This window comes from Ovis canadensis, chromosome X (genome assembly GCF_042477335.2).
Source record: "Ovis canadensis isolate MfBH-ARS-UI-01 breed Bighorn chromosome X, ARS-UI_OviCan_v2, whole genome shotgun sequence".
NCBI classification, from domain to species: Eukaryota; Metazoa; Chordata; class Mammalia; order Artiodactyla; family Bovidae; genus Ovis; species Ovis canadensis.
Genome location: NC_091727.1, coordinates 114,669,598 through 114,684,687, shown reverse-complemented (window position 1 = coordinate 114,684,687; position 15,090 = coordinate 114,669,598). Strand labels below are relative to the sequence as shown.

Genomic DNA, 15,090 nt, shown 5'->3' with positions numbered 1-15,090 from the left:
GGTGCTCAAGGCTGGTGCACTGGGATGACCCAGAGGGATGGGATGGGGAGGGAGGTGGGAGGGGCTTCAGAATGGGGAACACATGTACACCCGTGGTGGATTCATGTCAATGTATGGCAAAACCAATGCAATATTGTAAAGTAATTAGCCTCCAATTAAAATAAATAAATTTATATTAAAAAACAAGTTGTGGTAAATAAACACAATGAAAAAGGAATAAAAAGCCATAAAAAGGAAGGCATTTGAGTCAGTCCTAATGAGGTGGGTGAACTTAGAACCTATTATACAGTGAAGTGAATCAGAAGGAGAAAGATAAATATCATATTCTATTGCATATACACGGAATCTAGAAAAAGAGTACTGAAGAATTTATTTACAGGGCAGCAATGGAGAATCAGACATAGAGAAAAGACTTATGGACATGGGGAGAGGGGAGGAAAGGATGAGATGTATGGTAAGAGTAACATGGAAACTTACATTGCCATATGTAAAATAGATAGCCAAGGGGAATTTGCTGTATGGCTCAGGAAACTCAAACAGGGGCTCCTGTGTTTTTGATATATAGCAGGCAGAAGCTGGTGCATCTCTCTCCATCTCGACCTGGTAAAGTCCTTCCTTGCCCTTCAGCTTATTGTGTGATTTCTGATTATGAAGTTACTTTTATTGATGTGATTCCTTGCTAGACTCTTTACTGCCCTTGTTTGTGCAGTTCCCCAGGAGTTGCTCACTGGGGTCTGATGTTGATGGGCAGGATATTGTAGCAGTTGGGACACGACCATTTTGCATTCCTCCCAGAAGTTGCCAGCCTCTGGAGACACTATTGCATTTCTCTAACTCAAGTACTTGCTCCTGCCTAAATGCTGGAGCCTGACTCACAGGGGTGATGGGGCAGGGGACTGCATAGAAGCTGGAAGCTTTGTTGTTCAGTCACCAAGTCATGTCTGACTCTTTGCAACCCCATGGACTGCAGCACACCAGACCTCCCTGTCTATCACCACCTCCCAGAGTTTGCCCAAGTTCATGTGCATTGAATCGGTGATGCCATCCAGCCACCTCATCCTCTGTTGCCCTCTTCTCCTGTCTTCAAACTTCAATCTGGACAACTTATTTGCTGTAAGCAGCTCAGTATCCAAGGCAAAATTATTGATATTTTTCTGTGATGTAATTGAATACATAGAAAGCACAAGGGAATCAACTTAAATATGGTAAACATAATTCAGAAAGACTTCTCAGAACATTAATAGACAAAATTGACAAACTCCCTTTATGTACAAACAACCAAGTATAACACATAATGGGAGAATCCTATTTTTAATTACATAAAAAAATGATAATAGACCTAGGAATAGGTTTATCCAGGAGCATGCAAGATCTTTTTGAAGATAACTTAAAACATGGAGAGGAACAATCTAATTGGAGACTTGAACAAATGGAAAACCCATACCATATTCTTGAGTTGGAACACTTGTCATCATAAAGATGTGGATTTGACAACTTTAACATAATCTAAATAAAGATGTCTGTTAGGAACCTGAAGTCTGTATAGAAAACATAAATGCACAAGAATAGCATGAAAGAAACTGGATAAGAGTAGACAGCTGACTTTTTCAGATATTAGGACCGATTACCAAGCTACAGTAATTAAAACTATAAAATAAGCCCAAGAATAGACCCTAAACCACATTAGCACGTAATAAATATGGCATTTCAAATCAGAGATGAAAACAAGTTTTTTTTTTTTTTCCGATAAATGATATAAACAGGTAAAGTTGGATAGATGTCTGGGAAAAGTTGGATTGGAGTCCTACTGCTGTCTATACCAATGGAACTCGGCCCCCACCATAAGTTACCAACAGTGGTGCCCACTGCCACAGGTGATGTCTGCCAACAGAGCCACGATACTCCTACCACACCTGCTGGGAATTGCTATGCCAATTAGAAGGCAAAACCCATTGTTCAGATCTGATCCCACACCCTAGCTATCACCAGCAGCTGTCTATTGCCCTTTCCCATCACCAGTGTCAACTAAAAACTACAGCCACAACCTGGCAGTGGAGAGTTGTTTTATTTGCGGGGAATGCTTAGGACTCCAACCTATGGAGACAGCATCTCAGTGACTCTGAGAAAACTGCTCCAAGGAGGTGAGGGGAGGAGGGAGCCAGGTTATACAGAAGTTTTGCAACAAAGAGCAGATAGTCTGAACATCAAAAGATTATTGTTAATTAAACGAAACCAGATATCGCAGGTTAAGGAATTTAGCATTCTATGTGTGGGAAGATGCAAGCCTCTGGGCTGACTGAATTCATTCCTTTCATATGCACCTCAGCTATCTGGGGCCAAATCCTGTTTCCATGTTCCCCTTAAGGAGTGGCAGATGGCTGCTGCTTGCATTCCCCAGGCTCCTCAGCAGTCACCATGGGGGGTGGCAGCATATGCTGGATCACAGTTTTGGGAGCCCTCATTCACGTTTGGAGGCCAGAAGTCGCTGAGGGGTGTGCCATTTCTTGTTTGTTGATATGGCAGGAGATAGTTTCATTTCACACAGCAACCATACTTACCAGCTGTATTTACTGCAGGCAGCCTTACAAGCCTTGTCTCTCCCAGCCTCACTCTTCACCCAGGTAATGCCAATTCACCATTTCCCAGGTTAATCAGGGGTGTCTCAAGCCATTCAAAACCCTATTTTATTTGCCTTTTTATTTCTTCATAGCCTGTTACATGTTTGCACCACTTAATGAATTCATTGTAGCCATTTATTCTGTTAAGGTACATTTGTTTTGTGTTCACCACTGTATCCCCACAGGGCCTACCAGTGTTCCTGGAACAGATTCAGTGTTCAGAAAATATTTGTTGGCTAACTGGCTGGGTGACTGTTTATTCCTGGGCTAGTCCTTCAGGGTGTTATGGGAGGTGGGATTAAGTTGCATCTTGAGGTATTTCTTTTCTCAGTGTCTCTCCAGCCGTGGCCCAGGGACCTGATATTCCCACAGTTCCTTACTTCTGTCTGTTGAGGATTGGAACACACCCATGAAAATGCAAAAATAGTGGCCACTGATTTATTAGCACCAAAGAAGCTTTAGCCTAGATCACAGGGCCCTTTGGGATGAATGGCCAGTCAGGTATGGTGGGGAAGGAAGGGACTTCCTTCAGGTATGATGGTGAGGAAATCCTATAACAAACTCTGGGGATGGGGTGATGGGGCAGGGCCCAGTGATTGATGCCACAATCCAGGCTCTAGTTATCTCAGCTGAAGTTAAGATTGGTGTGCATTGTTTGGGTTTCTATATAGGAATTTGTTGGCAAATATTGGGGCTCTTCTTGTGGAAAAGAAAAACCCGAACACTGTATCAAATGACAGTGTGAGATTTATAATTAGATAATAGTGCCTGTCTCCTGAGGGGCCTGTCACTTTGCAAATGATTCTCACCAGATTATGGTAGGATCAATAGGAGCTGAATAATTAAAATTCGATACTACTACGTCTCTCTCAATAACACTGTGGAGAATGATGTATGACAGATTTAATTGAATTTGTCAGATACCATGGCTACATGCATAGATCACGGAGGATATTTTTAGAGTTATGTATTTGATTTTCTGATGAGCCTTGCAGTGGGCCTTTTAACATTGGCGGTTCCTCACAAGTCCTGTACTGTTGTGCTCTGGGAGTTCTGACAAGGCCCAGGAGCTCTGACCTGACTTTGCATCAAATGTCAAAAAATGTAAACAATTTCAGGTGAAATGGAAGAGATGGCTGCTCAGGGCAGAGAGGAAGTTTTGAAGGAGGAACCAGAACAGGCTTCATCTTGAAAGCAGGACTCCATCTTGGGCTGGACTGTGGACTTTGAGCTATATGCCCAGTATCTATGGAAACTACATACCAACTGGAAAACCAGGCCCCCTGGAAGGAAGAGCCCTTTGCTAAAAGAATACCCTAATTATCTGTGTAACCAAATAGAATCATACATTCTGTTATGCTTATTGGGGTATGACCACAGGCCTATTAATAATTGTCCACTGTTAACTACCTAGGCTTAAGGCATGTGAATCACGGGTTAACTTTGATTGCGAGGGAATTTGGGGAGGTGGGTTTGTGCACATACACTTAGGGTATATAAAGTTTTCACAAAAACTGGTTGGGGTCCTTGGCTAAGAGGAGACTCTGCCTTGGTCCCGCCGTGTAATAAACTGCACTCCACTATCTGCATTGTCCTCCTAAGTGAGTTTGTTTCCCAGAATGCCTGGCTACAACATTTTGTGCATTGGCTGGGAAACTCCTCACTTTGAGGAGACAAGTCCCATTTGGGACTACTCCAAGGCCTTGCAGCTTGAATCTTCTAGACGGGGGAAGGTGCCTTGCCCTTCTGGAAGGATTCTGCTTCTCAACCCCTGGACCTTTAATGTTAGCAGGTAGTGGATGGCAGCAAGGGAACTGAGCGCTCAGGTGAGGAGGAACCCACCCGGCATGGTGGAAGAGGGGGCCTGAACACCCCCGTGGGAGGGACTAGAAGGGGCACGGACCCACAGGAGCCTGGAATAGGCAAGTGGCAGTGATTGCTTGGTACACAGGTCGACGAGCATGTTAGGGCTTAGGAAGGAAATTTGTGAAGGTCATTTAGGAGGTGTGTCCACGCCGTCTTGGGAAAAATTATTACCAAGCAATCACCAGGGTATTTTTAGGACAAGAAACTTGGTCCTTGTGTGCTCATATTCTACCCTCCCCCAGGTGTTGTGCCATCTGCTGTGAAATTCTTGGCTCCCTTGGATTTATCAGGCTAGAAGGAGGGGAATGCATAAGTGAGTATGAATTGGCTTTTCCGGAGATGGCCTGGGACGTGGGATATTTAACCCACTTGTGTTTTCATCCACACCTGATCAAGCCCACTAAGGCAGAATGGACTTTAAGGGAGAAACAGTCTTGGACAACGTGGTGTTCTGGCTCGGCAGTGCTGACCGGCAGGTGAAGACACGCCGATCCCCCTTCTCCCCCTGGGATCTGGCAGGATTTGGATGAGGATGACCTTCCCCTCCCCGATACTGGATGATGATGCGCCCACTGCCCAGTTCTCCACCAGGACCGGAGGCTGCCTTAATGCTTGATCCAGGGCCAGGTGAAGTTTCTGCAGCAGCCGCTGCTCCTCTGCCAGCTCTCCCAGAGGTCATAGAGCCACCATCTCAGCAGGCTCTGATCCTGGTGGCAGAAGCCTCTGGCCAACACTTCCAGAAGCTGGCTCTAGCTGAACTGCCCAAGCTATACCCACCTCTCCTGGTGAGTACTGACAGGAAGGGGAAAGGAGATACCAGAAACAAACAGAGGTTGTGCTCCGCTAAGGAGCCAGAGGAAAGGGCCCTGCTACAAATGCCCCTCAGAGAGTCATAGCAGCCTCTGGCTTGGGGGCAGACGGCCACTACCATCAGCCCCCCTGTAGCCTATTATTACCAGATTAGGCTAATGGAGACTATTTTTCGAACCCACTGCCCTACATGGGATGACATAGTCCAACTACTAGTCTCCCTCTTCAGTACTGAAGCTAGAGACACAGGATCCTAACTGAGGCCAGAAAATGGTTATAAGAGATGGTTCCAGAAGGTGTTGCAAACCTAGAAAGGTGGATAGAGCAAGCCTTCCCCACTGATAAACCTAATTTGGACTATAACACAGAGGAAGGGAGGGACCACCTGGAGAGAGATTGAGTGGCTATTTTACAAGGCCTTGAGAGGTGGGGGGGGGGGGGCAAAAACCTATGCTACAAAAGACTGTGTGAGGCCTATAGACTTTATACGCCAATAGATTCAGAGGCCACTGGGTCTCAGATGGTGAGCAGCCTTTGTGTCTCAACCCTACCCCGAAAATGTCAGATGAGGGGCACCAAGTGATCCTTTACATTCCTGAGAGCCCAGTACCCCTGTTGGGAAGAGACTTGCTCTCCAAACTGGGAGCACAAGTGACTTTTGTAAGGTATAGTTCGGGCTAAGGCAGAAAGAGGAAAGACGACCTCAACAGAAGTAGGTTACCTTTATTCAGGCAAGGAGGGGGCGACAGTCAGCCTAAACAACCAGGCTGAGTGCGGAGAGGGATCAGGAAGGCTCCATATTTGTAGGGAGGCTTGTGGAAGTGATAAGGGAAATGTTAATCAGGCGGGATGTTTTGGGTATTTTTTAGTTGAGATGGCATTTGTAGTTGGGCAGGGAGTGATGAGTCTTCTGGGCATGTGTAGGGGGTGGAAGGCTTCTGGACAGGAGGTGATAAGTCCCAGATAGATGCAACCGGCCTGGAGCGTCAGGGCGGGACCTAAAGTTCTGTTTTGTTTTCTCCGAAGTTAGATGATTCAGCAAGGGCCTTTGAAACTGCTGTTTTCTAGGCCCAAAAGACTCCTTCAACTTTCTCCCCTGAGGAGAGGCCCACCTTCTAGGTGAGCACTATGACTTACTTGTTCGCTCTCTCAATACCCGCCCCCCTACCCTGAGATGAAGAACCGGGTGGGCCGGAAGAGCGTGAGAGAAAGCTAACTCAATTATTCCCTGAGGTCTGGGTGGAAGACAACCCTCCACCTCTGCCTCCACAGGTTGGCTAAACATCAAGCCCCAGTGAGAATAGAACTCAAGCCACGCACCATTCCAGTTAGAAAGAGCCAGTACCCACTACTGATAGAGGCCTGGGCCGGCATACTGTGGGAACGTGGGACAGACCTGTGGCCTATCTCTCAAGGGGGCTTGACAATGTCACCACCAGATGGCCCGGATGCTTGTGAGCAATTGCTTCAGTTGCCGAGACCAGCCGATTCCAGACCCTGATTGGGTACTATATACTGATGGCACTAGCCTGATAAAACAAGGACAATGGCTGTCAGGTTATGCCATAGTCACAGAAAAGACTATCATCGAAGCTGGCTCCTTGCCACAACACTGGTCTGCTCAATGAGCTGAGTTATTCGAGCACTCCAGCTGTCAAAAGGCAAGAGAGTAAACATCTACACAGATTCCAGGTATACTTTAGCCACACTACGTGTACATGGGGCTCTGTATAAGGAAAGAGACTTTTTGGCAACTAGTGGAAAAGATATTAAAAATAAAGAAGAAATTCTGACCCTATTAGATGCTGTCTGGGAACCAGAAAGGGTTGTGGTCATACACTGCCTAGGACATCAAAAAGAGGATACCCCCCAGGCTCAGGAAAACAGACTGGTAGATAAGACCTCTAAACAAGCAGTTGAGGGTTTGGGGGTAACAGGTGAAGCCCCTATTAAAGCTCTCATATTGGCAGAGCTGCCTGAGCTAATGTTGGACTCTCCAAAATACACTGAAGCCCAAAACCAACTAGCCAAAGTGGAAGGGGCCATCAAGACTGAAAAGGGATGGTGGGAATTGCCAAGTGGCAAATTGTTGGTACCAGAGGAGCTGGCACCCACTCTGGTAAGCCAAACACAACAAGCATCCCACCTAGGCCATGATAAACTGGAAGAGCTAATTCAAAAATATTTCTTGGTTCTCTGCCTCTCTTCCCTATGCAGAACAGAGTCTCAGAACTGCACTGCCTACTCACAGGTCAGTGCTGCCTCTTGGCACAGACAGAAACCTCCAGGAATTCAGCTGAAAGGGATGCTGCCCTTTGAACACCTGGAAGTGGACTTCACTGAAATGAGACCTCACCGACACTACCATTACCTGCTGGTCATGGTATGTACGTTCTCGGGATGGGTAGAAGCTTTTCCTACCCGGACTGAAAGAGCATCAAAAGTAGCCCAGTGCCTGCTTAGGGAAATAGTTCCCAGATTTGGATTTCCTACCAGCATTGGATCAGACAATGGCCTGGCTTTCGTAGCTGATTTAGTATAACAAATGAGCAAAACTTTAAAAGTCAAGTGGAAATTACATACAGCATATAGGCTCCAGAGTTCTGGGAGGTGGTGGAAGGAACCAACCAGACACTTAAAGAGACACTCTCCAAATGGATCATGGAGACTGACTGCTCCTGGGTGGACTTGCTTCTGACGGCTCTGCTCAGACTCAGGATGACCCCATGGTCCCATGGCTATTCTCCGTACGAAATTGTGTATGGGGGGCTCCCTCCTATTATAAAACAGGTGTCAACAAATTTGCCTCAGGTAAGGGGGGATAGGATTTCACAGCAGATGGAACTGGGTAAGGTGATAAATCCAGTAACTAACTTTGTACAAGAAAGAGTGCTCTTCCCCCTTGGGGAACAGATTCATGAGTTTATGCTTGGTGACCAAGTATGGGTCAAAGATTGGAAACGTGATTTACTAGCCCCTTGGTGGAAGGGCCCTTATACTGTTATTCTAACTGCCCTACTTCAGTTAAAATTGCAGGTATTGCCCCTTGGATCCATCATATGAGGGTGAAGAGAGCATATCACGCAGACCCAGAAAACGCTGAGTGGACTGCACAGAGGGACCCCACTGACCCTTGAGAGACTATGATCATCCTTAAGAAGAAGAGGGAAAAGAAGATCCTGGACGAGCCCCTTCAGGATGAAGCTGCATAATCAACTCCTACTGCTTGGTCTCATCAATGTGCACAGTCCTGTGTGGACTTCCACAATACCTCCAACTGCTGGGTATGTGGGGCTATGTGTTTGTCTGTGATGGATGGACTTCCCTGGTGGGTGTTACCACTTTGCCAAGGAGATTTTAAACCACTCTTCTCTTTCCTGGGGCAACAAAAAGAGACTTTCCTTTCTCTTGTCAATCAATCTCTCCCTGCTCTCTTGGTGTAAGCCAGACCTACAGTCAATAGATTCAGGTCATGGGGTTACATATTATATAAACACATATTTCATAAAAGTAACAGATGCAGTAATTCAAATTAGAATGGTTTTGGACATGCTCACAGCTGCTTAAGGAGGGACCTGTGCTATAATTAAGGTTGAATATTGTGTATCTATTCCTGATGTATCTGGCAATGTATCAGCTTCTAGATGACATGAGAAACCAGGTAGAAGCAATGTCAAATGAAAACATTCCTTTCTGGACTTTGGTACTATCTTGGGTGAAGGGTTATTGGTGGAATATATAGTTGCCTTGATAGTTCTGTTTTGTGGACCCTGCATTTTACAATGTATTATGAACTTTGTGACCCAAAGTTTGGTGTCGTTCTCCCAAATGGGTGGTTGGAGAGGCAGGATGCAATATATCCCTATGAATGATGCTCATACTATGACTTAAGAGCAACAAGAGGCGCGAATGAAGGAGGAAACAGAACAGGCTCTATCTTGAAAGCAAGACTCCATCTTGGGCTGGACTGTAGACTTTGAGCTATATGCCCAGTATCTATGGAAACTACATACCAACTGGAAAACCAGGCCCCTGGAAGGAAGAGCCCTTCACTAAAAGAATACCCTAATTATCTGTGTAACCAAATAGAATCATACATTCTGTTATGCTTATTGGGGTATGACCACAGGCCTATTGATAATTGTCCACTGTTAACTACCTAGGCTTAAGGCATATGAATCACGGGTTAACTTTGATTGCCAGGGAATTTGGGGAGGTGGGATTGTGCCCATACACTTAGGGTATATCAGGTTTTCACAAAAACTGGTTGGGGTCCTTGGCTAAGAGGAGACTGCCTTGGGCCTGCTGGTGTAATAAACTGTACTCCGCTATCTGCATTGTCCTTCTGAGTGAGTTTGTTTCCTGGAACGCATGGCTACAACAGTTTATGTGGGGAGGAAAAAGGCCCTAAAAGACAAATTCCTATTACCTAATAATTTTCTTTCTCATAACATGTGTGTAGCCACTGGAATAACTGAGACAACTTGAGTTCTAGTCTGACACGTACTAGATCTGTGGCCTTCAAAAGTCACCCAGATCTCTCATATGTAGAATGATGAGGTGATGTCATCTGTTTGCCTTTTTTTGCCTCAAAGTATTATCAGGAGCAACTAAGATAGAAAGTTTTAAAGTGCTTTCTAAACTGTGATTCTCTGTGAATGTATAATGTGTTATATAATGTTTTTGCTGGTATTGCCTCCATTTGTTCATCAATCCATTCATTTGCTGCTTTTTAAATTGAAGTATAGTTGATTTACAGTGTTGTGCCAATATCTGCTGTATGACAAAGTAACTCAGTTATACACACGTATCTGTCATCTGTGTTAGTCGCTCAGTCGTGTCTCTTTGTGACCCCATGAACTGTAGCCCACCAGGCTTCCCTGTCTGTGAAATTTCCCAGGCAAGAATACTGGAGCGGGTTGCCATTTCCTTCTCCAGGGGATCTTCCCAACCCAGGGACCAAACCCAGGTCTCCCGTATTGCAGGCAGATTGTTAAATGTCTGTGCCACCACCTGCTTCACACACACATATTCATTCTTTTTTTATATTCTGTATCAATCCATTCATTTGCTTACCTGTTTTATCATCCAACCATCCATTAATTCAATAGACTATTACTGAGAATGAACTATGCCAAGCTCTGTGTGTAGTGCTTGTCTATAAGGGCCACCATGATGAGGGAGGAAGACTATACAGTTGAGTCTGAACCACATGGATTTGAACTGCACAGGTCCACATATGTGTGAATTTTTTTCAATAGTAGGTACAATAATATATGATCTGTGGTTGGTTAGATCTGAGAATTTGGAACCATGAATACAGAGGACTAACTGTGGGACACGAATATGTGGGGATGTGGGTATCCGGGGTGAGTCTTGGAACCAATGCTCCGTGGATACAGTGACCTCATTTGTGCCACACAAGCAGTACGTGATTCTCTCATAGTACCGATATTGCATTTTATAGCACTGAATTGTATTGGTGTTATGACAGAATCAATGGACTACCCTGGTGGCTCAGATGCTCAAGAATCTGCCTGTCAATGCAGGAGATATGAGTTCAATCACTGGGTCGGGAAGATCCCCTGGAGAAGGGAATGGCAGCCCACTCCAGTATTCTTGCCTAGAAAACCCCATGGACAAAGGAGCCTGGTAGGCTACAGTCCATTGGGTCGCAAAGAGTCAGACACAACTGAGCGAGTTTCCCTTCATTATGATAGAATCATGTACTGGTTCTGGGGCACACTTAGGTCATGGTGAAGATGTCAGGAAGGGCTTGAAAGAGAAGTTAAACATGCTATGATTTGTAAATTTTGGATAGGTATTTAGCAGGCAAATGAGGGTGTAGGAGAGAACATTTTTAGTAGAGATAGCAGCATAAACAGAGGCACAAAACCAGGAAATGTTTTCATGTGCTTTGGGAATTCCAAATTGTTTGGTATATTCAGAGAGGTGAATCTGGAGAAGTATGTGGAAATGGTTCATGAAGTGCTTGGTACATCACTTTCAGGTGCTGAATCTTCATGTTGAGGATAGTGGGAGCCACTGAGGGTGTTTAATCAAGGGAGTGGTATGAAGAGATTTGCCTTTGAGTTAGAATTCTCTGGCAGCAGGGTGGAGGGTAGACTGGGAGAGGGCAGGGCTAGAGGTAGGAAGACCAGTTAGAAAGTTGTTATAATAGTTCTAGGGAGGGAAGGTGTGGAATTACAGATTTAAACCCCACACGAGTGACGACTTTGCAGTCATTTTAGTGGAGGCGCTCAGGATGGGAGGAGTGTTTTAGAAAGACTCCCCTCCTGTGACAACTTATGATTTTCCCTCCAAGTCTGACACTCAGTCCAATGTTCCCAATTTTGGGGAATGGTTCTCCCGTCCTTCTGTTACCACGTGTCAGAAACCTACTTCCAGGCCCCTGGTTTTCAATCTTATTTCAGAAGGTGCGAGAGCATAGTATCCCCTTTTGGTTCATTAAGCTGCCTGCAGACAAACTGGTTCCTTTCTTCTTCTAATGGCTGTAGGGGATATGATTTATAGAGTGCTAGCCTCCTATAACTTATTTCCCTTTCTCATACAGGCCAGAGGTGGGCATGTCTCAACTATTTTTAAAGTTAGCGGACACATTATATTTTGAAGAGCTATTCACGTCTCCTCTCTCAGGTTTACTCACTGTTACACTTGGACACCAAATGCCCTTTGCTCAGTATCTCTGTTTATTTTTTGTGTTTTCTGTTTTTTTTTTTAAAAAAAAACAGATGTTTTTGCAACTGGAACCTTAAAAAGCTGGAGGGGACAGCTGAATACCTAGTAGTATTTCACAGACACCTGTGCCAAGCCCCCTGGGAGCAGTGCAGTCAGACATACAAATCTGGATGCAATTCCCTCTTCTACCACTGCTGAGCTTTGCAGATTAAAAGTCACAGAGCTCTTCAGAACCTAACCTTCCTTATCTGTAAAGTAAGCATGATGATAACTGCTTGGGAAGATTCAGGGAATGATTGATATGAACTGCCTTGAACAGTGTCTAGTACATGGTAAGAGCTCTATAAATTTTACTGCCCTGGATCTCCTTCCCTTCATTTTGTTAATGAGGATATGAAGACCATGAAGTGACTTCCCCAAGGTCACAGAGCTAGAGTCCCAATTAGAACTCAAATCTGTTTCTTTGTTCGTGTTTGTGGTTATACTTGGACCCTGCTCTGATACAGGAACAGGTGGAGGTGGTGGTGGGGTGGAAAGATTTTGCTTTGTTGGCCAAGGAGATGGGGACAGAGAAGAGAGTGGAGATAAGGCCAGTGATGCCAGCAAAGATAGTCTTCACCTTCCTTCCAGTTTCACTGAGGGCTGCAATTGCCACTCTTGTTCTGGAGCATGGTGTAGTTTCCTTCACCATTGATAGTTTCTACTTCCGAGTTCATCTGTCATCAAGCATATGAGGCTGGTGGAGACAGGGATGCACCTGCTCCCTAGGGAGGCTTCCCACAAGCAGGTTGCATGATAGGAGAACTGAACTTGGAGAAGTGATTAGCACCTGTGGAATAACTGAGAAATGACTGGATTTCGAGGTGGTTAGGAAAAGACACCTGAATGAATTTCCAACAGTTAATAGCAGGCAGAACTTAACTAACAGTTGTTTCAGAGTGAAACACCTTGAGGTCATTCAGATATTTTTTTCCTATATTTCAAATATGATGCCATTAGGAGACTGAAATTTATTTTAAGGGCTGTTATTTACAGCCCAAAGCTACAACAAATGGCAACGATGTTGGGTGTTTCACGTTTGGGTGCCTCTAAGGTTGTTGCTCTCAGACATCTATTGTCTGTTCTGCTTATAAATATTTACTTCCATGCATATTCTGGCACCATGGCTCAGTTCCTGTTTTTTCCAATATGAGCAGAGTCAGGGTTATGTCAGTAAACACACTAAAAAACACATCTTGATGTTGCTGACCGGGAGGCTCTGGGGTCTCAGTGGAGTAGGCTCGGCTTAATTCACTCTGTTCACCTTCATAATAGACTCTATTGCTAACTTTCTCTGCCCCCCATCCCTTGACTTTTACTGGTGGATTATAAATTACAGTTGATAACTTGATAGGCTTCCTACAGAAAGTAACACTGCTGATTTATAGTCAATTAGACAGGATGTATCCTTTGAATTGTGTCTCTACTGGTGGGGCATGAGGTTTCTCTGAATCAATCATACTGTTTTTTTGGTCCTTTTAGTATCCAACCATACATACCTGTCAGATGGCCTGGGTTAACACTCAGTGTAGGGCCAGATTTACCTAGGTACCAGGGGACATATTGAAAATAACCTGAATCATTTACCTTTGGTGGAATGGTTAGTTCAGATTAACCTCCAGTTTGAACTTGTCCTTAAACCCAAAAGGACATTTACTTATTTAATCCAACACTTTCTACTCAAAGCACAGCCTTAAGGGAATAGAGCCAAGCTGGAAGGTAGAGGGAAAAGGCAGAAGGAAGGGAAGGTCAGAAGCAAATCTGGGCAAGGGCAACACATGGGTCACGTGCTGCTCTGAAAGGTCCAAGGGCATTAAGACCTGCCAGGTGACCCATGCTGGAGCAGAACGTGCATATGGAGAACCACCAGAAACAGGCCTAATCTGCTTTACAATTCTTTCATATCTTCTATAGAATCCCCACTTCTGCCTTGAAGGATTTTTGTTGTTGTTTAGTCACTAAGTCGTGTCTGACTTTTTTATGACCCCATGGACTGTAGCCCACCAGACTCCTCTGTCCATGGAATTTCCCAGGCAAGAATACTGAAGTGGATTTGCCATTTCCTCCTCTAGGGGATCTTCCTGACCCGGCAATCAAACCCAAGTCTCCTGTATTGGTAGGTGGATTCTTTACCACTGAGCCACTTGGATAGGATTTTAGAAGGAGGCAGTTTTGGAATATCACTTGTGCAGTGGCAGCTGTGATGTTTGTTCTCTCCATCCTTGAAACCAAGGCTACCTTGGAGGTGTGAACCATCTTGAGTTGTCTCCTGGTCTCCTTGGTAGTTCGGCCTTTTGCACGTGGAGACTTCAGTCAGGGCATGTAGCTGTTTAACCTGAAGGTCTAAGTGTGTTGCCAGGCCTCGTGCCTGGGAGAGGACCAGTCTCAGTGGCTGCAGGCTGTGGTAATCAGAGAAGGTAAAAAATCTCAGAGGAAAACCCTGTTAAAGGCATTCAACTTCAGTGTCACCACAGATGCTTAGTGCCACTTTGTAAATAAGATGAGAAATGCCCTTGCTGTGGGCCAGGGGACACCTCCTCAAGAGCACTTGTAGTGGCTGCCAGCTTAACAAGTTTCTGGTGAAGAATCAGGCAGTCCAGGAGGACTGGGGCTTAAGAAAGCACCTGGAGAGCTGTTTATATATACTGATGGCCGCTTTCAAGGTGGAAATTTTGATTTGTTCCATCTAGGGTGTGGTCAGGGAATCTGCATTTAATTAGAACCTCAGGTTGTTCTGATGCTACTGGTGCTTGAAACTACTGCAGGAACAATTTATTGTTTCAGAATTCTTTGAATTGGACTTGTTTTTTTTTTTTTTAAATGTGACTTGACCTGCAGTTTCTATTGGGTCTGTGATGAGTGGGTCACTTTAGCAGTGGAACATTGTAAACAAGTTTAAAATAAGAATGATTTACCTGTATAGGAGAACACTTGGATTCTAGGAGAACTAGGCATTTGGAAGCACTTTTTGATTGTTGTATTATATACTAAAAATTAGCACTTTATGTACATTTCTGATAAGTCTTTTCCTTTGTGGTAAACTCCATAACAGCTTCTC

The 15,090-nt window shown here is 44.7% G+C and overlaps 1 long non-coding RNA gene across 1 annotated transcript in view; it reads left to right on the top strand.

The window, feature by feature from the left end:
• The first annotated feature begins 4,726 nt into the window (after positions 1 to 4,726).
• The window catches only part of LOC138931174 (uncharacterized), a 375,684-nt gene continuing 365,320 nt past the window's right edge, over positions 4,727 to 15,090 (top strand). Inside the window, exons 1-4 of the long non-coding RNA XR_011446440.1 lie at positions 4,727 to 5,269; positions 7,512 to 7,677; positions 8,319 to 8,578; positions 12,047 to 12,325. This is a non-coding gene — a long non-coding RNA (uncharacterized lncRNA). The remainder of the gene's footprint in view (positions 5,270 to 7,511; positions 7,678 to 8,318; positions 8,579 to 12,046; positions 12,326 to 15,090) is intronic.